The sequence below is a fragment of the Macaca thibetana genome, chromosome 4 (genome assembly GCF_024542745.1).
Source record: "Macaca thibetana thibetana isolate TM-01 chromosome 4, ASM2454274v1, whole genome shotgun sequence".
NCBI lineage: Eukaryota > Metazoa > Chordata > Mammalia > Primates > Cercopithecidae > Macaca > Macaca thibetana.
Window position 1 is genome coordinate 4,087,640 of NC_065581.1, and position 7,753 is coordinate 4,095,392.

A 7,753-nucleotide genomic window follows, 5' to 3' on the forward strand; every position below is an offset into this window, starting at 1 on the left:
ACTTGCCGTTGGGCCCTGTATTTTTAACCTCCTTGTCAAATTTGTTTCCTCTAGAATTGAGGCCATCAAGCTACAGATGGTCTTACAAATGGAACCCAAAATGAGCTCAACTAACAACTTCTACCGAGGACCCCTGGACAAACCCACTGGCCCTTTCACTGGCCTAGAGAGTTTCCCTCTGGAGGACACTACAACTACAGGGCCCCTTCTTTGCCCCTATCCAGCAGGAAGTAGTTAAAGTGGTCATTGCCCAATTCCCAACAGCAGTTGGGGTGTCCTGTTTAGAGGGGGGATTGAGAGGTGAAGCCAGCTGGGCTTCTGGGTTGGGTGGGGACTTGGGAGAACTTTTATGTCTAGCTAAAGGATTGTAAATGCACCAATCAGCACTCCGTGTCTAGCTAAAGGTTTGTAAATGCACCAATCAGCACTCTGTAAAAACAGACCAATCAGCACTCTGTAAAATGGACCAATCAGCAGGCATGGATGGGGCCAAATAAGGGAATAAAAGCTGACCACTCCCAGTGGAGACCTGCTTGGGTCCCCTTCCATGCTGTGGAAGCTTTGTTCTTTCGCTCTTCACAATAAATCTTGCTGCTGCTCACTCTTTGGGTCCGCACTACCTTTATGAGCTGTAACACTCACTGCGAACTTCTGCAGCTTCACTCCTGAAGTCAGGGAGACCATGAACCTACCAGAAGGAAGAAACTCTGGACACATCTGAACATCTGAAGGAACAAACTCCAGACACACCATCTTTAAGAACTGTAACACTCACTGTGAGGGTCTGCCGCTTCATTCTTGAAGTCAGTGAGACCAAGAACCCACTGGAAGGAACCGATTCCAGACACACCAGGGTGCCTGGCAGGGTCTCAATCACAAACAAGACAGCTTTCAGACTTTGGGAACATGTGCTGGGCTGTGGTGACAGCAAAGTGAATTTGTTGTTGAGCACCATGATATTGGAAAAAGGCTTTCAAAATTCTGCTCGGGGTAAGAATTGCCTCAGAGTTTGGAAAAGCCCTGAGTTGTTAGGGGAACAAAAATGGTGTCACGAGGAGGAAGAAGGGATAAGATTAAGGCAGGAACTGATGGTTTAAATGTTCCCAGTCGTGAGGTCCTAGGTTCCAAATTGGAGTTTTCTTACCCTGAGGGCTTGGGTGACTCCAGCCCCTAAGCCTAGCGTGGAGTAGAGGTAGTCAGGAGCAGCACCATTCCAATTCCGCCTTGTCGGCTGCTCATAAGGACAACAATTGCCAATGCTACTCTTGTTTAAGTTGAGACACACCCTTATGAACTCTTCATCTCTTTAGCCAGACTCTCTTATTTTTTCTTCAATACACGTTCCCTAAATAAAAAACATAAAGTGATTAAAAAAAAAAAAAACTAAGGTTGAAGGTTGGAACTGAGCTTCTCTGAGAATGCTCTTCCTATATTTTTAATTTTAATTTTTTTTTTTTTTGAGACGGAGTCGCTGTTGCTCAGGCTGGAGTGCAGTTGTGCGATACTGGTGCAGTGGCACGATCCCGGTTCACGGCAACCTTCATCTCCCTGGTTCAAGCTATTCTCCTACTTCTACCTCTTGGGTGCTGGGATTACAGGCGTGAGCCACTGCTTCTGGCCTGAGAATGCTCTTTCTATAAAGTAGCTTGGTGTAAAGAAGAGGACTGTGGCTTCAGAAAAAGGCAGACTTCGGTTTAGATCCTGGCTCTGCTCGCTGGTACTCACCAGAAACTTATGAAGCGCTGTAACTCCCTGGTTATCACTTACCTCTCCGTGAAATAAAGATAAGGATAAACTACAATAATTATATATAATTCTATACTCTTGCAAAACAAAAAAAGTTATAAATCATTAAATCATAATATAATTTATAAACAAAATTATATAATAAACTTCTACATCCAGTCAGCCCTCTATAGCCACAGGCCCTCTTATCCTGCATCCATTAGTTTAACCAACGTGGCCCGCGAGGGGGCGCGAGTGGGCACCAGGGCCCAGTGGGAAGGGGGCCGGGAGCCCGCAAGGCGCAGGCGCAGTGCAGAACCCCTCCATTTTGTCTTCACCGCAGCCACAGCCGCAGGCCGAGCGCGCCCGCCTGCAAATGTTTGAGGGAGGAGCTGAGCGTCGCCATCTCCGCTGTGGGGAGAAAGTCCAGCAAAGCCAAGGAGAAGAAACAGAAGTGGCTGGGGGAGCCAACAGCCATGGATGCTGTTTGTGCCAAAGGGGATGCCGTCAACAGGCTTGGAGACCTTCTGGAGGCTTTCCTGCTGTTGAGGAAATCTGATTGAAACCGGATTGAATGTCACCACTGAGTGTAGGCGAGGGTCTGGACTGCAGCCAGCCACCATGGATTGGGCCTTGGACCTGACCAAAAGCGATGTATGAGCAGACCATGTATGAGCAGAGGGAGTGGGGCTGGAAGGACAGAGAGTAAGACCCAGCCTGGTACCTCGTCGCTTGGGAATGCAGTTACCTACTATTGCCTTTTCTTTGACGTGGACTGCAGGGGATGAAGTCCTGTATGGGAAGCAAGGTGTGGCGGAAAGGCCTGGGGGAATTTCCTCCTACAGAGCCTGCAGCTCATGGCCCACAGCACACAGATGAAGGAGGTTATGTTAATGGTGTTCAGGCACAACCATGGCCCCTACCAGTTCTTCAGAGAAGCCTGCAATTTGAAATTGATGACTCTTGCCCCAGCATGTCTGGTTGCTGTGGGGAGGACTGCTCCTATAAGATCCTGAGCTGCAGAACCAAGTTTGGGGACAGCCAGCATGCCCATGCAGGTAGGCACTGTGGTGGCTGCTGCCACTGACCTCCCAGAGCTACTTGCAAATCACAGTACTCTCTTCTAAGGTCTGTCGTCTCTCTTGGTCTCACCATTTGCCAGGTGCCCTCAGAGCTGTGGCCTCCTCAGCCCTGCACCTGTCGGGCTGCACCCCGAGAACGCAGAACCCTGGGAGAAGTGGTATGAGCTGCTCCTCCTCCTCTCTCCTGGGAGACCGGAGTGCTAGGAGAGAATGAAGAGGAGAGGGAAGAGTGGGTGGAGGCCTGGCCGTGAAGCTCATCCTCACATAGTGAGGCTCCTGGGCCCTGGGGTGGAGGTTCTCCCACTTCTCTGCAGCTCCTAGATAACTGGCAAACTCCCCTGCCCTACACATAAACACTTGGGAAAGTGGAATGTTTATGTTCACTTTTATGAAAATCTTGGAGTCCTGGGTCTGTGGTTTGGAGCCCCAAAGAGGAACGCATTGGGTGTAACATCTGGGCATAGAGAGAGGCTTCAGAGAGACTAAGGTTTTCGCAGGTGGAATGCTCTGATGGAGACTGTGGGAAGAGCTTTTGTGCCAAGATGCAGAGAAGTGAGGAAAGCTCTTTCCTGCTGTTTTTATGGATCCATGGAGTGGACTCAGCTTGGGACCAGCAGCCTCTGGGCGGAAGGCTGGCTCTGTCATCATGCTGTCAGTATGAGAAAGGCTGAAAGAACCAGGAGTGAGGTGTTATATGGGACCCGCCATGGGGATAACTGCTTCTCTAGGCTCTTGGATGTTGCTGCATTCTAAGCTTAACATCTTGGTTTCATGGCAGTGACTTGAGGTTTTTATTCATAGAAGAAAACCAGAGGGTCTGCTTGTTTCTCTCTGCCAGTCCCCACCATTCATTCTCCTCTGCTTCTTGCCCGTACCCCAGATACCTCTGTTCTTAGTCTCCAGGGGAGAATAACATCAGGGGCCCCCTCATCTTCTCCCAGAGCTATCAGCACCAAGAGATTAGAGATGCCTTTTCCTCTCATCTCTTGGTGCTGATAGCTGAGGGTAAGAGCATCGCTTCCCACCACCACCCTCCTTCTTCAGAGAGCCCCCAGACAGCAGCAGTCCCCCTGCCCTCACTCTCCAGCCTTGCCCCTTACTGCCTCAGTGAGGCATTAGTGCCACTGCCATGACCCAGCCAGGCCATAGTTAAAGCTGCAGCAGAAATGCCTCTTAGTGGCCAAAACAGCTGCTTTTCTTTCTGAGGTCACCCTGTGGCTGCAGCAGGGGGAGAAGGCCTTCCTCTAATAGGATAAAGAGGCTGCAGCCTCAGAACTAATACTCATCATGATCTCGAGGCCTTGTTCCCCTTCCAGGGAAGAAAAAACAAATCCTTATCAAGGAAAAATCACCCAACACTTCCCCTTGGATATCCCTGAGTTCTGCTTTGGGGAGTATCGTAAAGGTTCTAGCCTTCATGAAATTGCTGTCCTGGAGATCTGTTGGTCTCTCTGACCTCAGCATCTGCTCACATCTCACCCTCTGCTCAACTCAGGCAGTCTATTCTGGTAGATCTCCCAAGAGTGGTCCTTGATTCTCACCCGGATTCCTACTTGTGCAGAGGCCTGCATACACAGGGCCTCCCTCACCCAGTCTGGTCCCTGTATATAAAGAAATATATATATATATATTTTCTTTAGCAACTTATCACTGGAATCAAAAGGAAAAAGTCATCTCTTTTTGTATTGGTTGTATTTGTATGTCAAAAAAAGACACTTGGTTAAAAAAATTTCAACCGATGTGGATTGAAAGTATTATTTTTCTAAGTAGAAAGCCAGGCACAGTGGCTCACACCTATGATCTCAGCACTTTAAGAGGCCAAGGCAGGTGGGTTGCTTGAGTCCAGGAGTTTGAGACCAGCCTGGGCAACATGACAAAACCCCTTCTCTACTAAAAATACAAAAATTAGCCAGGCGTGGCAGTGCACATCTGTAGTTCCAGCTACTCAGGAGGCTGAGATGGGAGAACCACTTGAGCTGGGATGGGAGGTAGGCAGTGAGCTGAGATTGCACCACTGCATTCCAGCCTGGGTGACAGAGTGAGACTCCATTTTAAAAAAGAAAAAAAACAAAAAACAAAAAACAAAAAGCAAAAAGGTTGGTTGAGTCTCTACTGAACATGTATAGACTTTTTTCTTGTCACTTTTTTTCTTATCTCCCAAACGATACAGTATAACAACTATTTACAAAGCATTTAGATTCTATTAGATCTTAAAACTCATCTAGGAGATGGTTTAAAGTACGTAGGAGGATTGCATGGGTTGTACACAAAGATTTTATGCAAATACGATACCATTTTCTATAGGAACTTGAGCATTCTTGTATTTTAGTATCCACAGGGGTCCTAGAACCAATAACCCATGGATACTGAGGAATGACTATAATATATAATTACATGTATAATAATTGCTAAGAGGAGTCATATTAGCTGTTATCATTTGGCTACTTATTAATAATTGTATAAATTACAAGATTAACTTTTTCCAGGCTTAGCAAATAAACCTGATTTACATTGATCTGCTTTTGGAGATTAAGAATGATCTTTGGAAAGGTTTTAGACATGCATACCAGGGACCTTCATAATTGACAATAATAGTGACATTTTTGTGGGTAATAACCCACAAAACCACTATGGTAGACTGCTCTAGACTTCATAGCTGCTGCTTATGACTTACTGATACTTTATCTTTTACATTTTAAACTATGAAATATTTCAGACACTTCCCAAAACACAAAAATAATAGACACTTATATGAAGGGTCTACAGAAGGTTCATGGAAAATGAGTATTATGAAAAAGCTATGCATGGATTTCAAAATTGTTTTGCACCAAAGTAAACTGAAACTAACTTGTAATATGTCTGAACAGGATCTAGTTTGAGGCACTAAAAAGAATAAGACATCAGTTTGAAAATAGCACCTATCAGAGCAATATGAATTCTGCTAAAATTGATGCAAGACCAAACATCAAATTTATGGTGAAGTTTGAGTGGAAGAATAGTGAAATCACTGATGATTTAAGACAATCATAATGAAGATAATGCCCCAAAGAAGTCAGCAGTTTACAAACAGATAACTCATTTCAAGAGAGGACAAGAATGTTGAAGATGAAGGTCCCAGCAGCAGACCATCTACGTCAAGTTTTGAAGGGGATTTAATGGCAGAAACAATAGCCAATGCCATAGACATCTCAGTTGGTTCAACTTACACAATTTTGACTGAAAAATTAAAATTGAGCAAACTTTCCACTTGACGGATGCCAAAACCATTGCACCCAGATCAGTTGCAAACAAGAGAAGAGCTTTCAATAGAAATTTTAAATTAGTGGGATCAAGATCCTGAAGCATTCCTTCAAAGAATTAGAACAGGAAATGAAACATAGCTTTCATTGCAATCCTGAGGATAAGGCACAATCGAAGCAATGGCTACCAGGAGGAGGAAGTGCTTCAGCCAAAGTAAAAGCAGACCAGTCAAGAGCAAAGGCCATGGCAAAAGATTTTCTGGATGCTCAAGGAATTTTGCTTTTTTATTTTCTGGAGGGCAATAAAATGATAATATCTATTTATTATGAGAGTGTGTTGAGAAAGTTAGCCAAAGCTTTAGCAGAAAAATGTCCAGGAAAGCTTTACCAGAGAGTCCTCCACCATGACAATGCTCCTGCTCATTCCTTTCATCACATAAGGGCAATTTTGTGAGAGTTTTACTAGGAAGTCAGTAGGTGTCCACCCTACAGTCCTTATTTGGGTCCTTCTGACGTCTTTTTGTTTCCTAATCTTAAAGTTTTAAAAGGCACCTAGTTTTCTTCAGTTAATAAGGTAAGAAAGACTGCATTGACATGGTTAAATTCCCAGGACCCTCGCTTCTTTAGGGAGGAAGTAAATGGCTGACATCATCACTTACAAAAGTGTCTTGACCTTGATGGAGCTTATACTGAAAAGAAGTGTGTTTGTTTTTTTTTTTTTAAGTTTTTAACCTTTTAATTTCATTTTTTCCATGAACTTTCTGAAGTCGCCCCATATGCCCACCGCTGATGTTAAATGTATATTTTTTGCCACATTTTTAGATCCTTTTAAGAAGCATTAAAATATTTCTAAACATTGTTTTGGCTCTTTTATATCCATAAACAATTACACCATTTGCTTGATTTGTTTAAAAAATTTAAATAGATGGTATAATGATATATAATCTAAATATACTTTGCAAATTATAATTTTTTCACTCTATGCATTTGAAACTTAATCATGTTCACATACATATAACTTCCTCGGTCATTTTAATTGCCGAACAGTATTTCTCATACAATCCAATGTGGTTTATTTATCTATTCCTCCTTGAGTATGAATAGATAAATTACTTTTTCTTTTGGTTTATTTATGTATTCCTCCTACTCATGGACATTTAGATCCTCTCTTCCTCCCTACTTTCTACCTCTTTTTCTCCTTCCTTTACTTTTGTGTTGTGCACAGCAATGGTTATCCTCTTGGATGTCTCCTGGACTACGTGTGTAAGAGTTTCCCCTGGGATGTTTCTTTACACGTGGAATTGCTCAGTTACAGAGCACCTTAACTTCACTGTTCATCCTCACCTCACGGCTACCGCGAAACTGCTTTCCAGAGGGATTGTTTCCATTCACTCTCCCAGAAGCCATATATGGAAATTTTCACTTCTCCACATTCTTGCTAATGCTTTATGTTATCTGACATTAATTTCTGCCCATCTGATAGGTGTGCCATGTTATTTTATTGTCATTTTAATTTTCATTTCCTTGAGTTTTATTGAAGTGGAACATTAAAAAATGTAATTATTAGACACTGATTTTCTCCATGAATCTTGTTTATATCCTTTGCACATTTACCACCTGGCTCATTGCCTTCTTCTTATCAACTAAAAGGATAACTGTATATTCTAGATATTAATCTTTTACCATATTTGTTGGCTGCCAATAACT

At 43.6% G+C, this 7,753-nt stretch overlaps 1 pseudogene; it reads left to right on the plus strand.

Annotated features, from left to right (window-relative positions):
- Positions 1-2,069: 2,069 nt before the first annotated feature.
- LOC126952558 (N-alpha-acetyltransferase 40-like) lies at positions 2,070-6,877 on the plus strand (annotated as a pseudogene).
- The last annotated feature ends 876 nt before the right edge of the window (positions 6,878-7,753 follow it).